General features: G+C 42.4%; 1 long non-coding RNA gene across 1 annotated transcript in view; it reads left to right on the top strand.

Moving 5' to 3' along the window:
• Window positions 1-17,795, top strand: part of LOC133492600 (uncharacterized) — an 80,763-nt gene that overhangs the window by 37,188 nt on the left and 25,780 nt on the right. Inside the window, exon 4 of the long non-coding RNA XR_009792699.1 lies at window positions 9,629-9,799. This is a non-coding gene — a long non-coding RNA (uncharacterized LOC133492600). The remainder of the gene's footprint in view (window positions 1-9,628; window positions 9,800-17,795) is intronic.

Genomic DNA, 17,795 nt, shown 5'->3' with positions numbered 1-17,795 from the left:
ACTCACGTTGACACCTATAGGCAATTTAGAGTCTTCAGTCAACCTACCATGTATATGAGCGTTCATCTAAAGTATCCCATACCAGATCGGTCGTGGCCCGGGTTAACAACGTCCGCCCCCGGCACTGCTAACCTGCACGGCGTCGGTGGAAATTCAGCTACTGTGGGTCGAAGACAAAGAAGAGGAGGAAACCGGATCCGTCATCAGAAGAAAAACAGGAATGCACAGATCGTTACAACCGAGTGTAGGGACTTTAAATGTTGGGACTATGACAGGAAAAGCTCAGGAGTTGGTTGACATGATGATTAGGAGAAAGGTTGATGTACTGTGCATCCAAGAGAGCAGGTGGAAAGGTAGTAAGGCTAGAAGTGTAGGAGCAGGGTTTAAATTATTCTACCATGGAGTAGATTGGAAGAGAAATGGAGTAGGGGTTATTTTAAAGGAAGAGCTGGCTAAGAATGTCTTGGAGGTGAAAAGAGTATCAGATCGAGTGATGAGACTAAAATTTGAAATTGAGGGTGTTATGTATAATGTGGTTAGCGGCCTTGCCCCACAGGTAGGATGTGACCTAGAGTTGAAAGAGAAATTCTGGAAGGAACTAGATGAAGTAGTTCTGAGCATCCCAGACAGCGAGAGAGTTGTGATTGGTGCAGATTGTAATGGACATATTGGTAAAGGAAACAGGGGCGATGAAGAAGTGATGGGTAAGTACGCCATTCAGGAAAGGAATTTTGAGGGATAGATGGTGGTGGACTTGGTAAAAAGGATGTAGATGGCTGTAGTGAACACTTATTTCCAGAAGAGGGAGGAACATATAGTGACCTACAAGAGCAGAGGTAGAAGCACGCAGGTGGATTATATTTTGTGCAGGCGATGTAATCTGAAGGAGATTACTGACTGTAAAGTAGTGGTAGGGGAGAGTATAACTCGACAGCATAGGATGGTGGTGTGTAGGATGACTCTGGGAGCGGGTAGGAGGATTAAGAAGACAAAGGTAGAGCAGAGAACCATGTGGTGGAAGTTGAGAAAGGAAGAATGTTGTGTGGCCTTTCGGAAAGAGGTGAGAGAGGCTCTCGATGGACAGGAGGAGCTCCCGGAAGACTGGACTACGACAGGTAAGGTAATCAGAGAGACAGGAAGGAGAGTACTTGGTGTGTCATCTGGTAGGAAAGGGGAGAAGGAGACTTGGTGGTGGAACCCCAAAATACAGGGAGTCATACAAGGAAAGAGATTAGCGAAGAAGAAGTGGGACACTGAGGGGACTGAGGAGAGGAGAAAGGAGTATATCGAGATGCGACGTAGGCCAAAGGTAGAGGTGGCAAAGGCTAAACAAGAGGCATATGAAGACATGTACACCAGGTTAGACACGAAAGAAGGAGAAAAGGATCTCTACAGGTTGGCCAGAGAGAGGGATAGAGAAGGGAAGGATGTGCAGCAGGTAAGGGTGATTAAGGATAGAGATGGAAATGTGTTGACTGGTGCCAGTAGTGTGCTAAATAGATGGAAAGAATACTTTGAGAAGTTGATGAATGAAGAAAATGAGAGAGAAGGAAGAGTTGAAGAGGCAAGTGTGAAGGACCAGGAAGTGGCAATGATTAGTAAAGGGGAAGTCAGAAAGGCACTACAAAGGATGAAAAATGGAAAGGCAGTTGGTCCTGATGACAAACCGGTGGAGGTATGGAAGCAATTTGGAGAGATGGCTGTGGAGTTTTTGACCAACTTATTCAACAGTATACTAGCGGGCGAAAAGATGCCTGAAGAATGGAGGAAAAGTGTTCTAGTTCCCATTTTTAAGAACAAAGGCGATGTTCAGAGCTGTGGGAATTATAGAGGAATAAAGTTGATGAGCCACACAATGAAGTTATGGGAAAGAGTAGTGGAGGCGAGACTCAGGACAGAAGTAAGTATCTGCGAGCAACAGTATGGTTTCATGCCTCGAAAGAGTACTACAGATGCATTATTTGCCTTGAGGATGCTAGTGGAAAAGTAGAGAGAAGGTCAGAAGGAGCTACATTGTGTCTTTGTGGAGCTAGAGAAATCCTATGACAGAGTACCAAGAGAGGAACTGTGGTACTGCATGCATAAGTCTGGTGTGGCAGAGAAGTATGTTAAAATAGTACAGGACATGTATGATGGCAGCAGAACAATGGTGAGGTGTGCCTTAGGTGTGACAGAAGAATTTAAGCTGGAGGTGGGACTGCATCAGGGATCAGCTCTGAGCCCCTTCCTGTTTGCAGTGGTAATGGATAGGCTGACAGATGAGGTTGGACTGGAATCCCCTTGGACCATGATGTTCGCAGATGATATTGTGATATGCAGTGAAAGCAGGGAGCATGCAGAGGAACAATTAGAAAGATGGAGACATGCACTGGAAAGGAGAGGAATGAAGATTAGCCAAAAACAGAATATATGTGCGTGAATGAGAGAGGTGGAGGGCGAAGAGTGAGGCTACAGGGAGAAGAGATAGCGAGGATGGACGACTTCAAATATTTAGGGTCAACAATCCAGAGCAATGGTGAGTGTGGTAAGGAAGTGAAGAAACGGGTCCAAGCAGGTTGGAACAGCTGGCGGAAGGTGTCTGATGTGTTATGTGACAGAAGAGTCTCTGCTAGGATGAAGGGCAAAGTTTACAAAACAGTGATGAGGCCGGCCATGATGTACGGATTAGAGACGGTGGCCCTGAAGAAACAACAGGAAGCACAACTTGAGGTAGCAGAAATGAAGATGTTGAGGTTCTCGCTCGGAGTGAGCAGGTTGGATAGGATTAGAAATGAGCTCATTCGAGGGACAACTAAAGTTGGATGTTTTGGAGACAAGGTTATAGAGAGCAGACTTCAATGCTTTGGACATGTCCAGAGGTGAGTGAGTGAGTATATTCGTGGAAGGGTCCTGAGGATGGAGCTGCCAGGCAAAAGAGTGAGAGGAAGACCAAAGAGAAGGTTTATGGATGTGGTGAGGGAAGACATGAGGGCAGTTGGGTTAGAGAAGAAGATGCAGAAGATAGACTAAGATGGAAAAAGATGACACGCTGTGGCGACCCCTAACGGGACAAGCCGAAAGGAAAAGAAGAAGTCAACCTAACATGCGTGTTTTATAGGATGCAACAGGAAACCAGAGTACCCAGAGAAAACCCACGCCAGCCAGAGAAAACGTGCAAACTCCATACAGGCGGGACTGGGATTTGAAACCCAGTCTTCAGAACTGTGAGGCACATGTGGTAAACAGTTGATCACCATATGTTTATCAAGTTTGTCGTGATAGTGAAATTTTACAGTCATGCAAACTAGAATAAAAGCACACTAATACTGAACACACTGACAATGTTAATAAAAACAGAACCTTTTTGTTGGGAAAGACAGAATTCGTTACAGTTCTTGTTTTGGGTCTCTCTATATGCACACATGCCAAAGATGGAGCCTTTCAGTCTTGAATACACATTCTGGTGTTTTCTACGGATTATAGAAAATAGTAATGCAATTGTACTCAAAGATGTATACATACGTCATCTGTAAAAAGTGGACAACTAGTGTATTTATTCTCTTGCAGCTCTGATTGCCTGGTTCAGAACACCTGTGATACAGAGGATCCAACAACCTGCATACAAACCAGTCTTACAGATTACATTATGGCCTGCAGATATAGGGAGAACTCTTTTCAGAATGAAATGGTAACTTAATCTTCCTTGCTTCATAGTGCTCTGTATTGTTAAAGCCAGAAGTTTACAGTGAAGGATATAAGTATTTGAACACCCTGCTATATTGCAAGTTCTCAGACTTAGAAATAATGGAGGGGTCTGAAATTTTCATCGTAGGTGCATGTCCACTGTGAGAGAGATAATCCAAAAAGAAAAATCCAGAAATCACAATGTATGTTTTTTTAACGATTTATTTGTGTGCTTCAGCTGCAAATAAGTATTTGAACACCTGTCTATTAGCTGGAATTCTGACCCTCAAAGAACTGTTAGTCCGCCTTTAAATGTCCACCTCCACACCATGTATTGTCCTGAATCAGATGCACCTGTGTGAGGTTGTTAGCTGCATAAAGACACCTGTCCACGGCATTCAATCTGTAAGACTCAAGCTTGTAACATGGCCAACACCAAAGAGCTGTCCAAAGACCCCAGAGACAAATTTGTACAACTCCACATGGCTGGAAAGGGTTACGGAGAAATTGCCAAGCCTCCTGAAGTCGAATAAGACTCAACCTCTCCTGCTTCAGGTCAGTCAGGATCACCAACATTATTTACTTTTGTTCAATGCTACAATGACGAAAGAGATAATTTCTTAGAGAATCTTATATTTTCTGCAATGTCAAAAGTATACATCCATTTTGAGTAGTATTTTGAGATGTTGCCTCTACTGTATCAAAAGCCGCGCTGAGATCCAACAAGACCAAAATTGACACCTTTCCTGAGTCAATATTCAACCTTATATCATTTAGCACTTTGATAAACTGTGTACTGTGATGAGTTCGGAAACCTGATTGAAATTTGTCAAAAAGTCAATTTAAATTCAAGAAATTGTTGAGTTAATTAAAAATAACTTTCTCAAGAATCTTGGCTATGAACGGGAGATTTGAGATGGATCTTTAGCTTGTTAACACGGAATCGTCCAGTGCTCTGTTTTTTAGAAGAGGCTTAATAGCATAAAGACATAGTACTTTTTTTGGATGTAAACTTTTGATCTCAAAGAAAAAAATGTAAAAACTCTGGAAGAAATTCCTACTGATTGTTGTCACATTTAATGAAATTAAATAATTTTGGTGATCCTGACTGACCTGAGAAGTTTAGTCTGATTTGACTTCAGACAGTGAGACTAAAAATGAAATGTGTGTATTTGGTTAGAGCGTCTGCCTCACAGTTTTGAGGTCCTGGGCTCAAATCCCGGCCCCACCTGTGTCAAGTTTGCATTTTATCCCTGTACCTGCGTGGGTTCGAGCACTCGGGTTTGCTCCCACATCCCAAAAACGTAGATTGATTGACTTGTTTTGTTGAATTTGTTGTTTCAGTGTGCTTGTTATTGTTTAGAAGGCTGACTTAGAGGCAGAGAACTCTTTTCTCATTTTATGATATTGGTTTGGCAGCTGTCCTGGATGTGGTCCATGTGCAGCCAGGTTTAACAAGCGACAAAGGCATGTGTGATGAATTACCACTATATCTTTGAGATCTGGATAACAAATATGATGGGACTGAGTTAGGTGCTTCAAAATTATACCCACTGCTGTTTTTACTGTCTTCTGTGGCAGCACATGTAAACACTCACCGGCTAATTTTCACAACTTTAGATGGCACATTATTAACTTTAATTCATGGTTGGGGATTGTTTTAATTTGACCAATTCCAGTCCCAATTCCTGTCCCATATTTTGCTTTGGGTTCCAAATGATTCTCAATTCGTATTTTTTTTAGGTGGCTAGGTCAATAAAGATTCACAATAAAGATTGTCCAAATTATGAACGGGTAATTTCTTAGCAGCCCGTAGCACATTTGACGCACAGTTCTTTATAACCAGTATCAATACCAAACCTTGGAACTAAAAGGTTATTTGCATGGAACTAACACAACTGACTTCATACTCATTTGTTGATGTTTCAGATAAAGGTTAAAGACAGTGTAAATTGTTAAAATCATATTTTCGGGATTGTTTTATGTCACATGGTTTAGATGTGGAAGTTTTAACTTTACTTCCTGTTTCAAGCTTACAGCCTTTTATTCTGACACTGGCCATTTTTTTTTTCTCAAGGTTAATGTTTGTGACACTGTGAGACAATGTTTAATGATTTTGTCTCAATTTATTGTGAAGCAAAGTTGTGATAGTGAAGTTTTACCCCTAAGCTTTCTGTCAGTGGCTCTTAAATTGGTTTGAATATTGAAATAAATGCTAGAGACAATCAGCGCAAAAGTGCAAACAACCATTTACCTTGTTAATCTCATGGCCCTGCCAGTCCCTATCCTGGCTGTGTTGGTCCTGCACCTCGTCTCACGTAATCATGCCCTTTACAAATAAGACCACACGTACAGTTTGGCTTTTGCCAGATCATTGCCTCATGCCTCGTTCCCGCTCTCTCCTGATTCTATTTCTGCTTTCCTGTGTACAGACCCATGCCTGCCTAATGACCTGCCTTTCATGCCTGCCGACTTTGTTACTGCTGCTTCCGTGGACTGGCTGTTTGATTCTCGACACTGGACTGAATACAGACTTTTCCCAAACCGCCTCTGCTTCTCCCGAGTTGTGCATTTGGGTACAACCCCATGTTCTGGTGTGCATTAGGGAGGGGGACGAGTGGAAAACTGCCTTTAACATGCCCACGGGCCACTACGAGTACCCAGTGATGCCGTTTGGGCTCACCAATGCAATTCCTTTGAGTGGAGTCCAGCCTGGCAGGTGGCCTTCAGCAAGCTTCACCTAGCCCTGGTCCTCATCCCGCCTGACCCGGAGAGACAATTTATCGTCGAGGTGGACGCATCAGACTCTGGGACAGGGGCAGTCCTCTCCCAGAGGAGCCCCAGGGATGAGCGAGTACATCCCTGCGCCTTTCTCTCCAAGCGTCTGACTCCAACTGAACGTAATTACGATGTCGGAGACCGTGAGTTGCTCGCAGTTGATACTGCGATGTCTGAGTGGAGACGTTGGCTGGAGGGGACTCGGGTCACGTTCCTGGTGCTGAGTGACCTTAAGAACCTCGAGTATCTCAAGGCCGCCAAGCAACCGACTGTACGGCAAGTGCGGTGGGCACTCTTTTTTTACTCATTTCCATTTCACGATGTCCTTCCGACCAGGGACCAAGAACTTGAAGCCTGATGCACTGTTATGAATACACGAGGAGGAATGACCTGAGCCCAGCTACAACCCTATTCTCCCTGACACCTGCTTTGTCTCAGTTTTCACTTGGGAGATCGAGACCCAAGTGAAGGAGGCGTTGAAAGACACCCCCAGCCCGGCAGGATGCCCTGCCAACCAGCTATTTGTCTTGCCCCCACTGAGGGGGAAGGTAATAGACTGGGTCCACACAAATCGGACTGTGTGTCACCCGGCCATGGCCAAGACCCACTCGGTGGTGGAACATTGATTTTGGTGGCCGGACCTCAAGGCAGACATAAGAGAGTAAATTAATGCGTGCCTGGCTTGCGTGGCCAATAAACCATCTCAACAACGGCCTGGAGGGGAGATACGTCCGCTGTCCGTTCCCCGGCATCCATGGTCCCACATCTCCCTGGATTTTGTGACTTGTCTCCCGAGTTCACAAGGTCACACCGCTGTTCTTTTGGTTGTAGACTGGTTCTCTAAGATGGTCCACTTCATCCCGGTGCCAAAGATCCCCTCCGCCAAACAGACTGCCAAGCTCTTGTTGGACAAGATATTCCGATACCACGGCTTGCCCACTGATGTGGTGTTGGATAGGTATCCCCAGTTTATTTCCTGATTTTGGAGGGAGTTTTGTTCATTTATAGGAGCCACGGCAAGCCTGACCTCAGGCCAGCACCCGGAGGCCAACAACCAGACCGAATAGGTCAATAAAGACTTGGAAACTGGACCCAGATGCCTGGCTTCTCGCGACCACAGCACCTGGAGTTGGCAGCTCAGCTGGGTGGAGTACGCACATAACTCCCTCCCTTCGGCACCAACTGGTGTATTGCTCTTCCATGTCGTGCATGGCTACCCCCCTTCTCTCTTCCCGTCTCTAGGCGCCAACTCACCAGTGCCATCAGCATTGGCCATAATAAGACGTTGCAAATGAACCTGGGAGCAAGCCAGAAAAATGCTGCTACGGGGACTCACCTAAAAGGCCGCAGTATACCGTAAGAGGAGGAGGGCAGCAGACTATGAAGTTCGACAGCACATCTGGTTGTCGACAAGAGGCCTCCTGCTCTGGATGGAGTCCTGCAAGCTGGCTCCCAGCTTCGTTAGACGATTCCCTGTCACTAAGGTCACCTGGTCACCGTATCTTTAAAGCTCCCGAGGTGGATGCATGTCCACCCGACCTTTCATGTGAGCCTGCTCAAACCGGCTCACCCTTCCCCGTTGGTCCCGCCTGCCGATACTTACTTGTGGCCACCTCACATGCACGGTTGGGAAAATGTGCTGCCTCCCTCGTGAGGTGTTTTGGGCACATCTCACCGGATGGAGAACAGGGGGATGACCCAGGACATGCTGGAGAAACTATGTCTCTTGGCTGGCCTGGCAACGCCTCGGGATCCCCCGGAAAAGCTTGATGTAGTGTAAGGCTGGGCGTCTCTGCTAAAGCTACTGGCCCCATGACCTGACCTCAGCGAAGCGATTAAAGATGGACAGATGGATAATATTAATAAAACTAAACTATGACTAAACAAAATGTGAATATTCAGTATGTATGTGTGTGCGCGGTTAGGTGTGTGTGTGTGAGATGTTTGCATGCGTGTGTATGAGCGACATTAGGATGTACCCCAAATTATGGTCGTTTTATATTTACTCATGAACATGAAATGGGGCTGATATAGGCTAATACACACAGCTAAAATAACAAAACCATCTGAAACAACGCAAATTGTTTTCTCAACTTAAAAATTGACTAGAATATCTTCATTTCGGCAGATAATATGCTGCATGAAAGTTTTTGTTTTTGTCATCTGAAATGTCAACACAGTCACGTGCTATTGCCTCCTATTGAAACGACAAGCTTCAACAAATTTGTTGTGCCAGGAGCTCAGCCCCCCAAAAATTTCTGATATCCTAAAATTGCCTGTGGCCACAGATACAATACATGCAGCTAGAGGGTGACTTTTTTTAACAATCAGTTGAGCAATCAATTAACTAAGTATTTTCCCATCTCTATTAATGAAAACACTTCCCTCAGTCATTACATTTACTTTAGGCTTTACCGAGTTATCAGATCATATAACGTTGGACACATTTTCATCAGAAATTCACCTGGAAATGGTATGATAATGTTTATAATAAAATATTTTCACCCAATTGAGTGTCACTAAACCTGTGCAAGCTCCATGCTACAGCTACTCCAACTGCTAAAACTCTTAAGTTTTATTTTTACTGAATTTAAAAGGAAGCAATCAAAAACTATACTTTTCAGTAAAATCTTCAAATCTCATGAGAGTAGGCTCCCTTCAAAGCCCTCACCTTTAGCCTGACCTTTATGCACGTCTCAATCGTAAAAATTCACCAACACAGTTTTTGTTTGCATGAAACTGAAATCTGGCACCTTTTAGCCCCAATTAAAAGAACTTCATCTTTAAGAATGCAACCATTACAACTTGAATTCCTTGTGGTACAAAATGTTTTCATCTACATTGACGTGGGTAGCTATCATCGGTGCAGTGTTTTCATTCCTTCGCCTACACTACTATCCAGTTGTGTAAACATGCATGTTTATTTGTTGAGGCATTGCATTCCACAGTTTGACCTTGCGTCCCCTGTGTCAGTCTGACTGAAAACCACAATAACATTCATAACTGTGGATTACTACATTGTAATTGTAACATTTTTTTCAGTAGCAAACAGGTAAAATGCTTCGAAAACATTACATTGCTCATGATTTAAAACATTTTCTCATTTTCTGACAATAGTGCATTCAGTCAGCATTTCACTGTCTAAGGATAAAAAGCCTCAATATGTTTATTTACTTCCTGATTTTAGGTCGCAAGTCAAGGCAAGCTGAAGTTGACACACTTGCAGAGTGAGATTGCCTCTCTGCAAAGCCTCAACAAAGACCACATGAAGGAAATTGCAGAGAAAGACCACCGCATCACTAAAATGCAAGCTAGCATTTTGCTGTTGCAATAGGAGGGTTTCAACATCCATGCTCAGGTGGGTAGAAATACAGGAAGGCAGCGAGTCACTTAAATATAAATCTAAATATATTTGCCTGACTGGAGAATGTCTCCAGTTGGTGTCATGATGTTTATTATTTATTTTCTAGCATCAGAGACTAAACAAGCAATGAGGGATGGACAAAAACAAAAACTTGCAAATGGGATGACAAATGCAGAAAAAGTGGGGGTTAGAGAAGGTGAGGTGGGCAGAGGGGCCACATGTTAAAAGGTGGGGTGAGAAAGCTTCGTATTTAGAGTTTTGAGGTGAACATATTTATACTGTAAATAGATCTGCAGAGTTTCACCAAAATGGATGACAGTGTGTAAATGAAGGTGCAAGTAAGAACATTAATTGTCCACAGCGTCCCGTCATTTTAATCGACTTCCAGAGTGAAAATGAGTAACTCCATCATAAACTGAGGGAGTTTCATTTTAACGAATTCAAGACCAGCATAGTTTTTCAATTACAAATTGATTAAAACTGTTTGAACTTGCATTCATGGTGTGCTCGAATCTGTTTTTTAAATCCCTAACCTGCCTTATGTTCACTTTATTTATCTTATATTTATTCAATAATGTGATTTTTTTTCATCCCTTGCAATGCAATGTGTTTAAATGTGTGTGTGGGTGTGTGTATACGCAAACGCACACACACACACACACACACACACACACACACATACACGTGTGTGCTGGCATACACTCGTAAGTGCTGAATAAAAAAACAGCAAAACACTTCACCTTAATTCAGACTTCAGACACTCTATCCCCCCTCCCCGCTTTCCTTCCATCCTGCCATCTCGCCACAACCGCTTCAAATTAATCTGCAAAATATTGATTTGAGGAGCACAGGAGCGGGGGGATGTAGGGGTGCACGATTGCGGCCGCATATTAATAAGAACGGGCTGCTCTTCATCTCTCCTCTATACTTTAAGATCCTCATATCTTCATAATTGATTAATGTTCCTTTGTGAAGTGGGAATGAATAATACATTAGTGGGCCTGCTGCACCCTCAGGCTGATGAGAAAATGTTTAATTTCAGTAAATGTAACGCTCCCTCTCCCTCTCCTTCCCTCGCTTTTATTTTCCCTCTCTGCTTATTTGTGAGTGCTGAAGTTTGTTTGTGAGCTGAACACTGGAGGAGTGTTGTTGATTTGCTTTTTTTCCCCCACCACTGTTGCCTTGAAGGGTATGTTAAGCATCAGAAACAAAAGACAGCAAGTTGTCTTCAAAAAAAGAGAAAAGAAATTACCCCATGGATATTTTTTGCACACGTTGCATCAGAATGCATCATTAATTTCTGCTGCATCAGGCAGCAATCAGTAGAAACATGCAAGCAACCTGGCACTAACCTCTTTAACAGTTTGGAATGGGTGACACTTGCAATGTTGTGACTGGCACCACTCCTCATGTGGCTGACAGCGCTAATTATGCTAAACAGATGGCTAATGATGATTTTGATGTGGGATTTGAAAGGTTCAGCAGTGAGAGCAAAGCGCCCGTGTGTGTCTGTGTGTGTGTTGGCTCTGGTGGGCTCAGTGGGGCATCTGGCACCTGATGGCGAGCATCTGTGTATGTTGAATAGATAAACTATGAAGTGAACACACAAAGACACCCACAGGTCCCACTTCATGCCTACTTAGCGCCGCCTCATTTTCATTCGAATGCACACATGTGATGAAGGGGCTTGGCACACAGCTTCATCTATGCGCACAAATTGAATAAACAATACTTATCTTTTAACAAGGATCCTAATTAGTTATGCTAATGAGCCCAGATAAGCCAATTAACCTCATAAAGTGGTTTTATGTTCCGCCGCCGGAGAGCAAATCAGAGACACTTAAGAAAATACATTTGCCTAATTAGCGTTCATTGACAATGACATGCTTTTATTTTTCTCCATGTCCTTATTGTTCTGTTTTTGACTGCACTGTAATAGGCTTTCCACACTCAAAGAAACAACGAATCAGAGGATATACGCACGTCTTCTCTGCTGCCAATCCATGCAGTGGGATTCACATGGTCGTGTATATTTTTACAAGTTTTATGGTAGATTAAACAGAGTGTGTATTTTTTCAGTACGTGTCTGCCTGTTCCATTAGTTTATGCCTTTGCAAGTACAATTTGGCCTCAAGTTCTCTCTGTTTATTTAAAACCTTCAGTCTGCGCTCCCCTACTAATAGTGAGCCGTGTTTCCTCCCGTTCAGCTCCGCCATTCATTATGTGGACCATGTGGAAGAGACAGTGTTTAGAGAAGTCTTGGAGAGGGGACAAAGTTGGGCGGGAGCGAGCGAGAAAATGAATCTGAGTGAAAGCCAACCAGAGAGAAAAAGACTGTTAAAATGACTGGGTGACTGAAGAGGAGAGAATGTAAATTGTCTTTGAACCTGACCACAGCTTCTTGCATGTCTTGAATGAATGACGATGAAGGAGGGGGTCACCGGACAAGACTACCTTTGTTATGCCGATGAAAGGCAGCAAGAACAGGAAATAGCCTAGTTGTGTGGTGCCTTAAATCTCCCAATTTGGTCAAACCTGGGCCCACAGGAAACTGAGGTATTTTAAAATGATTGCCTCCTTTGTATATTGTGACAGTAAATGAACATTTTCAGCAAGTTTACGCATAAGTTAGAAGTTAACTATTTTTCATGCTACTCTAAAAAAGCCCTGTAGGCCTACTGGATTTTTACTGGATCTCTCCCAGTTATCTTCCCTGAAGTGTTTGTCTGCAGATTGCAGGGCACAAACTTTCACATTCACATCTCCTGGCAATTTAGAGTCTTCAATTAACCTACCCTGCACGTTTTTGGAATGTGGGATGAAACCGGAGTACCTGGAGTAAACCCATGCAGGCTCGGGGAAGACATGCAAACTCCACACGGCCCGGGCTGGGGTTTCAACCTTTCTGAGGTTGACCCATCATCCACTGTGCCAAAGTGGGTTTATACTAATTATATTTCTCATGACAAAACATTCTTCTGAGGCAGATACTGAAATGTTTTATATTATTTTCACATTGAAACATGCCAAATGCCCCAAATTCTAGTTGCTTGTCTGGTATTGCTTTTGAGATCTACATCAAGGCAAAATAAAAGTGAGTTTTTTTGTCACAGAGAAAGAAGGCACACAATTATATTTACCCACAGGGTAAGATTAGGGTTGATTCTACCTAAAGTGATTGAAATAAACACTATACTCCTATTTCTCTATGTCAAATCAAGCAAATTACTGTAGTAATTTAAGAGAAGGTTAAACTCCCTTTTGACGCATCTTCTCATGAGGACTGCGTTCATATCTCCGAAGGCTGTTTTACTTGGCTTGACAGAACCACTTATGTATCGCCTTCTTGCCGTCAAACCTCATGCTATAGTTGCCGTAATATCAATTCTAATGATGGTACCCGAAATTATAGAAACCATACATCATTGAGGCTCCTTTTGGTAATCTTTTATGACTCATAAAATCCCTCCTTTCCCCTTGCCTGTATTTTTGTATTTTGCTGTGTCCTGGGCTTTCACCTTTTTGTAGTGAATGTGTTGCCAGCAGCTAATAAACCCAACAGCCGGACTTGCTGTCTTTCGAGACACCAGATGGGAATGGACTGGCAGTCTTTCTTTTACAACCACGCCGATTGTTGTTCTCTATTTCTGACTACCATCTTTGATTTAGGACCATTTGAACCAACAAAATGAAGAATCCCAAGGAGTGAATTTAGGCTTGACTCACCGCTAAAACTACACGATAGAGTCTCTTGTGACTGAGATTACAGATGTATACGTTCGAAAAACAACAAAAGGGGCTTTTGTGAGCTAGACTCGTTCCACTTATTCCAATGTATAGCAGCTTTGTCTCAATGTTACAGAAAATAACAAAATCCACTGTTAATACTGTAAGTACAGCATATCTTTTGCAGTGTTGTCGGATGAATATTCCTGCTCAAACTGGGCTTGAAGTGGAAGTACATTCTAAAGGATGAACATACAGGTAGTTTAATTGAGTCTAAATTCAACTTGACCTTTTGATATGATGTAAAAATACCATCATTAAGTTGTATCAGTTATCAGTGGTAATATGTACTGCCCAAAGCTTGCATTGCATTGTGAGGCTTTAAGATTGTATGTAGGCTTAAAACGGGTCCAGGAGGCTAATATCAGCTCATGCTCACATCAGCTGAATCATCTCTTCTGTGTCCTTGTCTTATTAACCGATTTAAGGCTGATTAGCTCAGTGTTGCACAGACATGGACTGGCACACGCACATGCATAAGGCACTAAATTTGAATATCAAAATGGAATTGCTCGACCAGTGAAAACCAGATTAATTTCAAGATGTTAGCATCAAGGTGTAGGTAAAACAGATGACCGTGCATATTTTTAATGCACCTTGCAGCGTTTTAAGCCATTTATGACATTAACTAATGCTCATTTTATGCAAACACACTTTTGCGAGTCAAAGCCACTTACCCCAAGCATACTTGATGCTCCCTTTCTCCTCCTTTGCCTTGATTTGACTTCATGAGCTGATCAGCCTCGCTATTGATTTTGCACTATATGTGATGAGGTGAAATGCATATGGCATCTCCATAATAACATGCCTCCATTCCAAAATGATGATGTTGCTGTGCCAGAGTGCTGTGCATGCCCAATAATTTTAATTCCAAAAGACATGCTTCAAGAGTATTGGAGTTTAGTTTTATGGAGATTGTTCACCTTAACGCCAGCTTCACATTGGTTTGGGTGTGTTTGTGCATCACCAATGTACAGATGTCCATGTTTGTTGTAAAAATCTGTAAGATCTGAGGAAATATTATGAATTCATGAACACATTTTCAGGAGGACTAAAGGAACGGTATTCCCAAAGTTTTCGTCTTGAACAGTCTTGAGTAATGAGCCATTGTGAGACTATTTTCGAGACAAATACACACATGAATACAATGGTGTTGTCTGGGACAATACACCCTCAACATGTTAACTTCTCTCCTCTGTCTTCAACCAGCAGTCTGAACAAGGCACACCGAGACACATTGGTGTTAATGAAAAGCCCTTCTAAACTCTACGCCCCGCATGAATGTTTAAACGTGTGTCATAACATTTATTCGTTCACATATGACAGCTAGCATCTGCAGCTGCCTTGCTTGCCCCTCAATATTTTATCACACCAGCCCTCCTAACACCCACACTTGTACAATGGTTGTGTGTTGAATTATTATGACTAAGAACAGATTGTGTTCTAGAACAACTGGCAGCACGCTAATTTTGGGTTCAACTTCTTTCATCTCATAATACCACAACTAGTCCATATAAACAACTGAATAGTAGGCCAAATGAAATAAATGTTTGCACAGTGGAAGTTAATTTGGTATGGTGAGACCCGATCAGTGAGCAATTTGGAACAGCTCAGAATATGAATGTCATTTTGAGGAAAAATATGCATCTGTCTTACAAAATGTACAGTAGGTCTTAACTGTTGTCATGCATCGTTTTTTGTTTTCTTTTTGCTCTGTACCAAAAGATGAGCTACTGTTATGCATAGTGTCATGTGCGTTATAAGTCAAATCCATCTATCCATCCATCCATCCATCCATCCATTTTCTGTACTGCTTAGCCTCACTGGGTTCATGGGTGTGCTGCAGCCTATCCCAGTTATTTTCAGGCGAGAGGTGGGGTACATACATAGGTCAAGTCATGCTAAATTAAAAAAAAAAGAATATATATATATACATATATATATTGCCTGAACAGTATTTTTTTCCCTATGGCGATAGTAGACCCTGGAAAGGACTTTGGATTTTTTTTCATTTCTTTATTTATAGGCTCTTCCTTGGAGCCTGCCACAACCTTTTACAAATTTAAGAAATGACTTCAGTTTTTGTCTAATCCTGCTCATGTAAAAAATCAAACAAAAAACAAAAATTAATATTCTAACACATCTAATATGAAAATAATCCAAGAAAACGGGGCAAAATTGGCAATTTTGTGTATATGACATCCAGGAATTTTATAAAATATCAGGTTAGCAGCAGTGACCTTGTTGTCTGACGGAATGGAGGTCACCATGGTAACCGTTGATCAGCAACCCTCCCAACTCCCCTGCACCACCTCCCTTCTCTCCCAACCACTTCTCACTGAGTCACTGCCCATTTGATTGGATGCACAATTGAAATGTCATGCCTCAGGAACACACGTGCACACTGAAAGGACTAACCAGACGGAAACATTGGGGTGAAAGAACAGGGCAGATCAAACGATTCAAAACGAGAGAAACCCGAGACAATAGCAATCTCGTAAAATGGTTACGGGCCTTACTAGCTGTGAATTGTAGTATTTTCTTGGGAGAAATGGTTCCTATCTGAATATGTTTGAATCACAGTTAGCAGGTTAACATGTTGTGGCAGAGCTCTGCTCAGTGCGTCAAACGTGGAGAGGCCTCTCATAGATGCTGAAAGCTGAATCAAATGAATATCAATGTAGAACCAATTACCTCAGGGAAATGCTGTCTGTAGGTTAGCTTTGCAAGTGCACACGGCTCACCTTTACCAAAGTGGAAGCAGACAGCACAGATGTATATTCGTTTTTATCCCCACTAACAAGCCTGTCTGCCCAGCTAAAATAGAAATGTCCAGGAGTCATCTCCTCCCCACTCCTCACCTCATTTCACTTAGATACACACTGCTTTAAAAATATGAATTATGGAGAGAACGTCTGATGCAATTTTTAAGAATCGAAATACAAAAGTGAGTTTAAAATTTGAAGCATATCTAGGGGGTGAAAAAAAATCTGTTTTCGGTATCACATCGGGCTAAAAATATACCTTAGTAATACTCCAAACAGCCCTGCAATTAAATGGCAGCATGCACAAAAGTCAATTTGATAGGTTTGGGCACAACCCTAATTGGGACAAGAGTTAGGAAATGAGTGATACATAATATTACGTTACCACAATTCTATTTATTGGAGACAAGTCTGTCCCACCCCACATCAGGTTGCGAGGCTGGAAGCATTGATGTGCCAAAACTCTTTATTGTCTGAGAGATACAAATCTGCGCCTCACTGACACCTGCCCCTTTTCTGCAAGCTTGTAAACACACATTTTTATGTGTGACTGTGCAAAGTTTAAGGACCCAAAAAAAAAAGCCCCAAATCATTGCAAAGTTGAGATTACTTTGAAGTTGTAAAAGCACATGTATTATGTTGATGTATAACCAACTTAGCTGATCGGTGCAAGTCTCCTCTCCTGCTGATCTGCAAAAGTGACCGTGCCTCTTTCAAAGCCACTGACTCCTTAAAGCCCCTTCTAAATCAGCGTTAAAGCCATGATAATAGACCCCTCTGACCAATTGATTGTCCTTCATATGTTTACAGCTTACTTTAATTGCTTCGAAAATACAATTTATCAGGCACGTGGATCTGCATGCACGGGTGCAAATGTGCCTGTCCATCGACAAAAAGGCTCATTGATTTATCAGCTTCGGGATTTGTACCGTTCACCATACATGAAATCCCTGCGTACGTGGCGCTCAAAAGAGGAAATGGCTGCATCGATTCCCTTAAGTTGGAGCCCAAATACTAAAGATTTTTGGATAAGCTTTCTCATTACTTAAGCTGAAATCAATAGGGGGAGCATGGGTCTAATGAATGAACGGGCCACAGATCAGATGGGGCTTGCTTATCCCTGGCCTGTCCTGGTTGAGCTAAGTGTGTGTGTGCTTGCACGTGTGCACTTGTAAGCTTGAGGGAACCTGACTTTCTGATCACTTATCAGAAAAAGCCACTTCCAAAGCTTATTTGTCTTTTATTTTCTTTTTGTTCAACTAACCCTATTAAAGGTATATTGAAGGTGGCTTGTCACACTGCTTGGCATATTACTTGTATGGAGCCCAGACCAAGGATAAATAGCATTTTGCTTTAAATCTAGATTAAATTTATATTCATTATATTTTTCCAGGTTCTTTAACATTAAGAAGTGGACTTTTTCTTGACATTTGTATTCA

The sequence above is a fragment of the Syngnathoides biaculeatus genome, chromosome 19, assembly GCF_019802595.1.
Source record: "Syngnathoides biaculeatus isolate LvHL_M chromosome 19, ASM1980259v1, whole genome shotgun sequence".
Lineage (NCBI taxonomy): Eukaryota > Metazoa > Chordata > Actinopteri > Syngnathiformes > Syngnathidae > Syngnathoides > Syngnathoides biaculeatus.
The sequence above is the reverse complement of the archived record's forward strand: the minus strand, read 5'-3'. Positions and strand labels throughout refer to the sequence as shown.